Source organism: Tauraco erythrolophus, chromosome 16 (assembly GCF_009769465.1).
Source record: "Tauraco erythrolophus isolate bTauEry1 chromosome 16, bTauEry1.pri, whole genome shotgun sequence".
In the NCBI taxonomy this organism is placed as follows: domain Eukaryota; kingdom Metazoa; phylum Chordata; class Aves; order Musophagiformes; family Musophagidae; genus Tauraco; species Tauraco erythrolophus.
This window is the reverse complement of record NC_141480.1, coordinates 20,301,276-20,311,033: the sequence shown is the minus strand read 5'-3', so window position 1 is coordinate 20,311,033 and position 9,758 is coordinate 20,301,276. Positions and strand designations below refer to the sequence as shown.

The 9,758-nt window shown below is 53.5% G+C and overlaps 1 pseudogene; it reads left to right on the top strand.

The window, feature by feature from the left end:
- The first annotated feature begins 6,171 nt into the window (after window positions 1-6,171).
- LOC147527681 (protocadherin beta-15-like) lies at window positions 6,172-9,152 on the top strand (annotated as a pseudogene).
- Window positions 9,153-9,758: the final 606 nt, after the last annotated feature.

The window sequence follows — 9,758 nt, the reverse complement described above, 5'->3', positions numbered from 1 at the left end:
TGACATTTGAAAAGTCATGGCAGTCAGGTGAAGTCCCTGGTGACTGCAAATAGGAGAAACAGTGTACCCATTTTTCAAAAGGGGAGAAAGGAGAATTTTGGGAACTACTGACCCGTGATCCTCACCTCTGTGCCTGGGAAGACCCTGGAACAGATCCTCCTGGAAGTCATGTTAACATGGAGGACAGGGAGATGATTCAAGACAGCCAGCATGGCTTCAGCTGGGCCAAGTCTTGCCTCACCAACCTAGTGGCTTCTATGATGGAGTGATTACATGAGTGGATGACGGAAGAATTACTGAGGTCATCTCTCTAGAATTCTGCAAGGCCTTGGACAAGATCCCCAACAAAATGCGTCCCCCTAAATTGGAGACAGATGGAATTGATGGATGGACTATTCAGTGGATGAGGACTTGGCTGGATGGTCACATCCACAGAGAGGTGTTCAACGGCTCAATGTGCGGATGAAGATCAGTGACGAACAGTGCCCCTCAAGGTTCCATATGGGGACTTCCATAAGTGGCCCCTACCCTAATAGGGGTCCTGGGTGTGCAAAGGCCTCTGCTAAGCAGTGAGTTGGGGGAGTGACCTTTCCAACTCACCCAACAGCTCCAGCTGCAGACGGCAACTGCAAGGTGTTCGGGCACAAAGTGGTTTGATTCTAAATGTTTTGAAGACAGATGGCACAACGACAGCGTCCCTGTTCCTTTTGGGAAGTATTGGGGGAGCCCTGTTAAAGGAGAAGCTGCTGCCCGAGCATTCACACACCGTTCAAGGAGTTCAAGGAGTCACACAGACCACCTGAGACTTCAGCTGAATGGACCAGAGTCCCTTCACAGTGACAACTCCTTGCTTACTCTTGGGTGCTTTCGATTCCTTCAGGCTCCACCCTACATTTCCTGTAGCAGAGTCTCACACATCAAATCTTAAAAAAATAAAATAATCCATTTAGATGGTACTAATGAAAAAAACATTTCAAGCTGTGTGTCTCTGCCCAGGGAGCCTGGATAAAGAAATCCCTGGACAATTATACCCTCGCAATCTATGCACCCATCCTTCATGCATTCTTCAGGCGTTCTTCACGTGCCTACACGACTCAGTGGTGATTTATGGTCTAGACATCTTCTAACACCTTTTTGGATTCTTTCTCTGTCTCCACGCAGGCCATTACCTGTTCTTATTCTGCCTCTGCTGATAATTGTAGCCTCCTCATCCTCTGGTTTGTGTTTCTTGCGCACCTGCTCACTGGCAGAACATGGGCAACTGCAAAGTCCAAGACTTCAGATAAACACTCCTGAGCAACAGGCAAAACATCAGTGTGTTATCAGCACTAGTGTCACACTAAATACAAAACGTAGCGCTGTACCAGCTGCTAAGAAAAAAATTAACTCTATCCCAGCTGAAAGCATGTCTGGGTGAACCTTCTCCGCTGGTGGCCTAAGGCTACAGCAAGTCTTGCTGTTAATGCTGACCAACGGGTTCCATTAGAGCTGGAAAATGACTACTACAATAGGCCCCAGGAGGTGGGGAACTGGTGCAAAGTACTACCAGGAAGAGAATTCACTCTCATTAAAGGCAGAGGACTACAGCCATCCTTTCCACAAAGGCCCCAATAACAAATAAGTCCTGAGGACTGCTATATGTTGAGGATTGAGTGATCCACAATCCAGTTAATCTGGGAAGGCACAAACCTGTGCTGTGCTGTGCTGCATTAATCCCTGGTCAGCAGGAGAAACTCAGCTCGTTGGAACCGAGTATCCTGCAGACAGCACCTACTTGGTGCTGGTGAGAAAGCCACCGGTGAGCAAGAAGTCCACAAGGGAACGTCTCTTACTGTGACAGTAGAAATGATGAATAGAATGGCATTCTTCCAAGAAAGTCCTCAGATGTCTTGAATAACTGAAACCAGGGGGTGCTTTTTCTTTTGGATGACCAGGGTCTGCATGGCATGCTGTGCATGGTGGGAGTCCTGGGTCAAGCTACTCATTAAAATGCACCCATTTTTCAAAAGGGGAGAAAGGAGGATGCTGGGAACTGCCAACCTGTGATCCTAACCTCTGTGCCTGGGAAGATCCTGGAACAGATCCTCCTGGAAGATTTGTTAACAGGGAGAGAGGGAGGTGGTTCGAAACAGACAGCATGTCTTCACCAGGGCCAAGTCTTGCCTGACCAACCTAGTGGTCTTCCATGAGGCAAGCAACCCAGAAAGCCAACCGTATGCTGGGCTGCATCTGAGATCTGTCTGCAGAGCCATACCTGCACTCTCTTCTTTAAGATACTCTGAGCATCTGTTGCAGCTGAGCTAAGATGTGGTGGAGGTTCACCCTGTAATTAATACTGAATTGGTTCTTGGCTTCAAATCACTTTAGGAGAAGAAATACAACAACTGGAGATTTCCTTATGAAACTAAAAATAGACAAAACTCTGAGCCTCCTATAACCAGCCTTTGCCAGAAAACGCCTCGATTGTCTCTCTGACTTCCGGAAAATGTTGTACACAACACATGAGCAATGTTTCCTACCTCTGCCTGTAGCATGTGTCTTTGTTAAACGCATCTAACAGAAGGTTTGTACAGGATGCCTTGTAGTCATTCCACACTGGCTTTGATCATTAGTGCCAAAGCAAATGTCTCAAGAAGGACTTACGAATCACAGGATCACAAAACCTCAGGTTGGAAGGGAACTCAAGGATCATCTGGTTCCAATTTTCTTTGCAAAAGCACTCTCTAGACAAGATGGCCCAGCACTCTGTCCAGTCAAACCTTAAAAGTGCGCAGTTCTGGGGAATTTACATTTATTTGTCAAAGACTTCAGGTGGGAAATGTGTTTCATAATTTGTTCGAGTAATAATCAGAACCCAAGGGAGAAAACACGTGCTGAGGCTCAGGGCAGGGGCAGTGGTGGATGCAGGGATGTGGAAGAGGGAGACGGTCTCCTGGTCCATCCCAGGGAGATTTGGGAGGATGTCACTGCCAGTCTGGGGTGACTCAGGCAGAGCCCGTTGCTTGGTAGCTGCCGAATTAATACCACAAGAAATAAATGTTTCTGTTTAGCAGAGTGATGGAAAAAGCATTAACTGGACTGAACGCAGACAGAGAGAGGAGGTCGGTTTACCTCTCAAAAAAAGAACCACAAACAGGACACGTACCAGTGGTATTTACAGTATAATGGACAGGCAGAAGGTTGGAAACGATTCTCCCAGCTTTCCTCACGTTTGCACCCAGCGCAGAGCTCAGGGCAGCAGTCCTGCAGGAGAGCTGGGAATTCAGGCGCTGGCTGAATGTGAGAGGTGATGGAAGAAATTCATCCTGGGAGGTGCCTGGGAATGAGAGGTGGGAACGTTGGTCCCTCTTTGCACTCAGGCACGGAAACCCCAGTGACTTGGGGAAGCATCTGTGCCTTTGGTCTGCAGGAAACTGCTCCCCCTAAGCCACCCAGTCCTCCGGTGTGCTGGAGGTGGATGGGCAGCAGCTCTGCAGATGGGGAAGAAGCCTTTATCCAGAGGGGAACAAAACCTGGCCTGAGGCGTCTGAGATTTCACTCAGTGGATCTGAATTCCCAGCTGGGAGACCAAGAAAGAGATTTTGGAAACTGAACTTGCTGAGGCTGCAGGTTTGTGGGCAGAACCCTCTTTAAGGAACACGGTGTTCTGAAATATGGAGATGTACCAGGAACTGAGCTGCATGTTGCTGTAGCTCTTTTCTGATGTTAAGATAAAATCTCAGAGTAAAGGGGAGAAGTGATTTTCGGTCAATTCAAGCTAATTTTTGGATAAAGACGTCATCGCTTAATAAAAAAAAAAAAAAAAAACAAACAAAAAAAAAAAAACAAGGAAGCCTGTCTATTCACTGTCTGTGGTTCCTTAGTCTGTCCTAAACCACAGTGTGCCACCTTCTTTTTTCCACTCATACACATCCATTTTATCGTTGTGACCCAATGCAAAACACAAACATTAGCTATCCAGTGGTGCATGGTGGGTGACCTTCTTTATTTCATGCTTCTCTAAACTCTGAAAGAATATGAGCTTCACTCATCAGAAGCTTCTGATGTGCAAAGATACTGTCCTAGACAGGAGCTCCGTGAAGTATCACTAGTTTTTTTCCACCCTTCTACACCTGAAGCTGAAGGACACCATTTATCTTCTGAAATGAGCAGAGTAACGATTATCAGGGTCCTGCAGTAAGAGTGGAAAGTGTCTGTGGAAGCTCTTCTCAGCTTGTGTCTCTACCCTGCTGTGTTGTGGTGCCAAGGATTGGGTTATGGAGAAGCAACTACACCTTCCGCTGCCAGAGGTGCTGAGAGCTGGTCAGGAGCACTGGCAAGGGCACAAAGCACATGGATTCCAGGTGTTACTGTTATTTTTGCATGGAACAAATGAGGAGAAAAGCCACATTCTCATCGCATCTACTCCCGTATTTGGCCTACGGTTGGTTTTACATCGAATTTCTGGGTTGATGATAATGATAGAAACTGGAGAGATGGACACGTCCCTGGGAGGGAAGAAAGGAAAAAACAGCTGTCCTGGCCTTTGATGGAACTGAGCCTTTTAGATCCTACCACGCTTCCAAGTCAAGGGACGGTAAGAGGAAATCACCAAATATGGCTGCAAAAATCCCTGCAAAATCCCCCAAAAGTCCTCTAGTAGCTGAAATACAGGGGAATCCTGAAGTCAACCCTGACTGTTATTTTCTCCAACTGATACAGCTTTTATTTTAAAACAAGTGAAGGCGTCAGCGAATTTCTAGGGCTTCACGTGGTGAGGATTGTTTGACAGGGTCAGGGCGTTTTGCAAACGAAAATAATGGAGAAATCATATAGAAAATTATATGAAAATCGTTGAAACTAGGGAGTGTGGGTAGTTTCTATATTAAAAAAACAAACAAACAAACAAAAAAAAACCAACAAGAACATGGTTCTTCCTCCCAGATCCACTCCTGTCCTCTGCCTTTTACCTAATTAGATCCTGCCTCTAATCACCCTCTAATAAGCTTTGCATATTCCTAGACCCCCCCTCAAACATCTCGTCATCACTTTGCTCTTTCCTACGAGACCCTTTCAGATTAGTGTGGGTTTTTTCAGCCCCTTGTCTTTTACAAGGTTTCGGGTCGAACCTCTCGGCGTTTACACTTGAACGGTTCCTTTAATGGCCCATCGACCGGCGGCCTTAGATCTCTGGTCTTTGCTCTTGTCTCCGTCAGCTCCTGCTCGTTGGCCTTTGTGTAGCCGGGGCTTTAATTCAGGACCTGTTGGTTTCCTTGTCTTTTATCTGCAAGAGCCGTTGGCCCCATGTCCTTACCCAGGTACAGGAGTTGGGGTTTGCCCTCGGAGTACGGGGAGCTTTAAGGTATTTCGGAGCCTCTGTGGGGCCATCAGAGGAGAAGGGACTGTGTAGCTCCAAAGCACGCGAGCAGGTTGCAGCATTTCGGTGTTTGTGAGCGACTGGGGACGTTTTTCACGAACGTGTTCTACAGTGAGACACCTTATCAGGGGTGCGAGGGTCAGCAGGCGGCTGGGTGTAGAAGGGATACTCCTGGTAATTAAAGCTCCTGGCACCAGCTCTCGTAGTCAATAGCGGAGCTTCTGTGACCCGCCTCACTTGACAACCGTCCTGTGCTCACCAACAAGGGGAGAAGAGAAGGAAAACCCCGCAATGCAGCCTCTGGAAGTGGCGGATCTTGCAATATCTGCACAACACAGAAGGAAACAGAGAAAAAAGAGTTGGCAGTTGCGAGCAGGGAAGTGATACCCAGAGCAGCGCTCTGCAACCGGGAGGGATCCTGCTTGCAAGCGAGGAGAGCGTTTCCACCGCACCTTTCGGCTTCGCTTTTGCACGAAGAGGGCAGATTGAAGCAGCAAGTGCCAAGCAGCAGCTGTGCCCGGCAGGAGAGAGAAGGCAGAGGGAAATATTCCGCCTCGCGACGCTGGGTGGGGGTGTTGGCCACGGAGCGGCTCGTTCCTCTGCCCGCACCGGGTTTACAGGCACCAGGAGACAAAAGAAACAAAAAAAGCGGTGTGAGCTGCTCGGGAAGGGCTGCAGGGGCACGGAGTCGGGGTGCTCGGGGGCTTTCAGACCCCTCAAGCCCCGGGGATTTCTGACAAACGTCTCTCTGCCACGGACGCTGCTTGAAACCGCCGCGAACCAGGGAGGACGGCGGGCGGCTTTTGCGGAGAGCAATGGCGTGGGGGAGCCGGAGCGGAGGCAGCGAGAGGCAAGTGATCTGGTTGATTGTGAGCGTGTGCGTGTGTCAGAGCGGGGCCGAAACCCTCCGCTATTCTCTGGCCGAGGAAATGCAGAGGGACTCCTTGGTGGCCGATCTCGCCAAGGACCTGGGGCTTTCTCCGAGCCAGCTCGCGGCTCGCAAGGCCCGCGTTGTGTCCGAGGGGAACGAGCGGCTTTTCCGCCTCAATCAAAACACCGGAGTCCTGACGGTAACGGAGTCATTGGACCGAGAGGAGATGTGCCCGCGGAGCGATACGTGCACGCTCTTCTTTAAGCTGTTCTTTGAAAATCCGTTGCAGCTGATCCGAGGGGAGGTGGAGGTTCGTGACGTGAACGACAACTCGCCCGTGTTCCCGGAGAAGGAGACGGTTTTAGAGATTCGGGAAACGACGTCTCCCGGGGCTCGTTTTCCTCTGGAAAGAGCCAGGACAAGGACGTGGGCAGTAACGGTTTGCAGAACTACAGCCTCGGGTCCAATTCGCATTTCTCCCTCGCTCTCGGAACAGGAAAAGACGGAGTGAAATACCCGGACCTCGTCCTAGAGCGGCAGCTGGACCGCGAAGAGCAGCCGGAGATGAATTTACTCCTCACCGCTACAGACGGCGGCTCACCACCCAGGTCGGGCACGGCTCAGATCCGGATCGTGGTGCTCGATGCCAACGACAACACCCCGGTGTTCAGCCGGGAGGTCTACGAGGTGCGCCTGGCCGAGAACAGCCCCCCGGAGCAGCTGGTGGTCAGAGTCGCGGCCGCCGACCCCGACGCAGGGTCCTACGGCAAAGTGCGGTACGCCTTCACCCAGACACCGGAGCGGTCCCGGCAGCTCTTCGAGCTGAACCCGGACACCGGGGAGATTCGGGTCTCGGACAACTTGGACTTCGAGGAAGAGAAAAGCCACGAGATGGTGGTGAGAGCCACGGACGGCGGGGGACTGTCTGCGCATTGCAAAGTGCAGGTGGAGGTCCTGGACGTGAATGACAACGCCCCGGAGATAGCGCTCACCTCCCTGACAGCCTCCATTCCCGAGGACGCCCCGGCCCGCACCGTGGTGGCCCTGTTCAGTGTGCGGGACCGGGACTCCGGCGACAACGGCAGGACGGAGTGCTCGATCGAGGGCGACGTGCCCTTCAGTCTCACTCCCACTTCCGATGGTTACTACGAACTGCGAACGAGCGCGGCGCTGGACAGGGAGAGGACGGCCGAGTATAACATCACGGTGACCGCCAGGGACTGGGGCAGGAGGCGGCTGAGCTCTCGGGAAAGCATCTTGGTGCAGATCGGCGACGTGAACGACAACGCGCCGGCGTTCAGCCAGGAGCTGTACAGCATGTCGGTGGCGGAGAACAACGGCCCGATGCTGCGGATCGGCAGCGTGAAGGCGACGGACGCGGACGCGGGAGAGAACGCGCGCGTCAGGTACGCGCTGGTGCGGCAGGAGGGTGAGGAGCAGCCCGAGGTGGCGGTGAACGCCGAGACCGGGGACGTTTACGTGGTGCGGCCGCTGGACTACGAGCAGGTGCGCGCCTTCGAGGTGGCGGTGCGCGCCGCCGACGGCGGGGCGCCGGCGCTGAGCGGCCAGGCGGTGGTGCGCGTGCTGGTGCGGGACGAGAACGACAACGCGCCCGTGGTGCTGCACCCGCGGGCCGAGGGCAGCGCGGCGCCGGGCGAGCTGGTGCCGCGCTGGGCGCGCGCGGGCTACCTGGTGGCCAAGGTGGTGGCGGTGGACGCGGACGCGGGGCAGAACGCGTGGCTGTCGTACGAGCTGGCGAAGGCGACGGAGCCGGGGCTGTTCCGCGTGGGGCTGCACAGCGGCGAGGTGCGCACGGCGCGGGCCGTGGCCGAGAGGGACGCGCCCCGGCAGCGGCTCGTCGTGCTGGTGCGAGACCGCGGGCAGCCGCCGCGCTCCGCCACCGCCACCCTGGCCATCGCCCTGGCCGACGGCTTCTCCGAGGCGCACTTGCGCCTGAGCGACGAGGCGCCGGCCGCCGAGCCCGACGGGCCGCTCACCCTCTACCTCATCGCCTCCCTGGCCTGCGTCTCGGCGCTCTTCCTGGCCACCGCGCTGGCCGCCGTGGTGCTGAAGGTGCGGCGGGCCGGGCGGAGCGAGGCGGACACCTTGCCCACCTTCCCCAAGGCTGCCCCGGAGAGCGACGCCGGCTCCCTGCCCCGCAGCTACGTCTACGACGTCTGCTTCGCCGCCGGCACCGTCAACAGCGACTTCCGCTTCCTCAGGCCCCTCTTGCCCTGCTTCCCCGCCGGGCTGCCCGCCGGCCCGGCCCAAGCGCGGAGCTCGCTGTGCTCGCAAGAGGCGGCCAACCTCGGCGAAGAAGGCGACTGGGCTGCACAGGTGAGGGGCGTGTTCGGGCCGAGGCGAGGGGGGAGCGGGGAGGGAGCAGCGCGGGAAGGGGGTGGGTGAGTGGGTGGGTGGGTGGGGATCACTGCTGGGAGTAAGGACTATCGATGTTGTGGAGCTGGTGGTGGAGGAGGCGCTGGGGCGCGAGAAGGGGGTGTTCGGCGGCCCCCGCACTGCTGTTATGAGCTCGTTATGTTATGATCGAGTCTTTGGCGTCACCCCGACGAGGGGCTGTTGGACCATGAGAAGTTGAGAAGTAGGGATATGGATGTATGAACCGTAGTAGCCTCAGGTGAGAAAAGGATGTCCACAATGGCGTATGATTTCGAGCTTTAGATTGACCCCGTTCCGGTCAGAGACTCACCGCCTGGTCCAAACTCCTCTTAACCTCCCCAACCTCTGGGTAGAGAACAGGGGTGTCACACGCGCAGTGGTGTAAGACTGGGCAGGGCCTGCTTACCTTCAGCGCCCAAATGACAACCTGCACCTCTCTGTTCTTTGCAGGGCAGAGCTCCCCTCTCCGAAGACACAGGTCCCAGACCTGGGGAAGCAGCTTGCCCTGCAACAGGGCGATGGAGCTAAATGTCAACTCTGCTCAAAACCCTTGGCTCGCCCACCAGTAAGTGAGGAGAGAGACAAGCATGTCTGTCCTCACCGGCTAATGTCCCACAGGGCAAAGAGGATGAAGAGACCAAACACCCACCAGAAAAGGCCCAGGGAGGTCTAAGGCTTCTCTGGGAGAGAGCAAAACCGCTCTCCTCTTGAGCAGGACATGATTCGTGTAGGTGTTTTGTAATTGTGAGATGGATGGAGGAGGAGGACTGTGTTGCATGTTCATTTCACTGAGACTTGGTGTGTGGTTGTGAGGGTGCTACTGCTTCTAGGTGTTAAGGGAAATCCTCAAGACAACTTTTCCCTATATCACCTTTTTTATGTTTTGTTTTATTTTTTCTTATGGAGAGGGCTCTGTAATGGTGTCTTGATTTTCTGCACTTTGTTCCATACCAGGCCAAGTAGATATTAAGGAAAACTGAGTGGTGCTTGCAAAGGAATTTCTTAATAACAAGCAGAAGCTGATGACATCAGAAACGGCTGTCGTTGGCACACTTTGTATACTTGACCAGGAATTTGCAGGTTCTCCATACTGTAAAGAGTGAGCTTTGAGCAATGTATCTTTTTTTTTTTTTT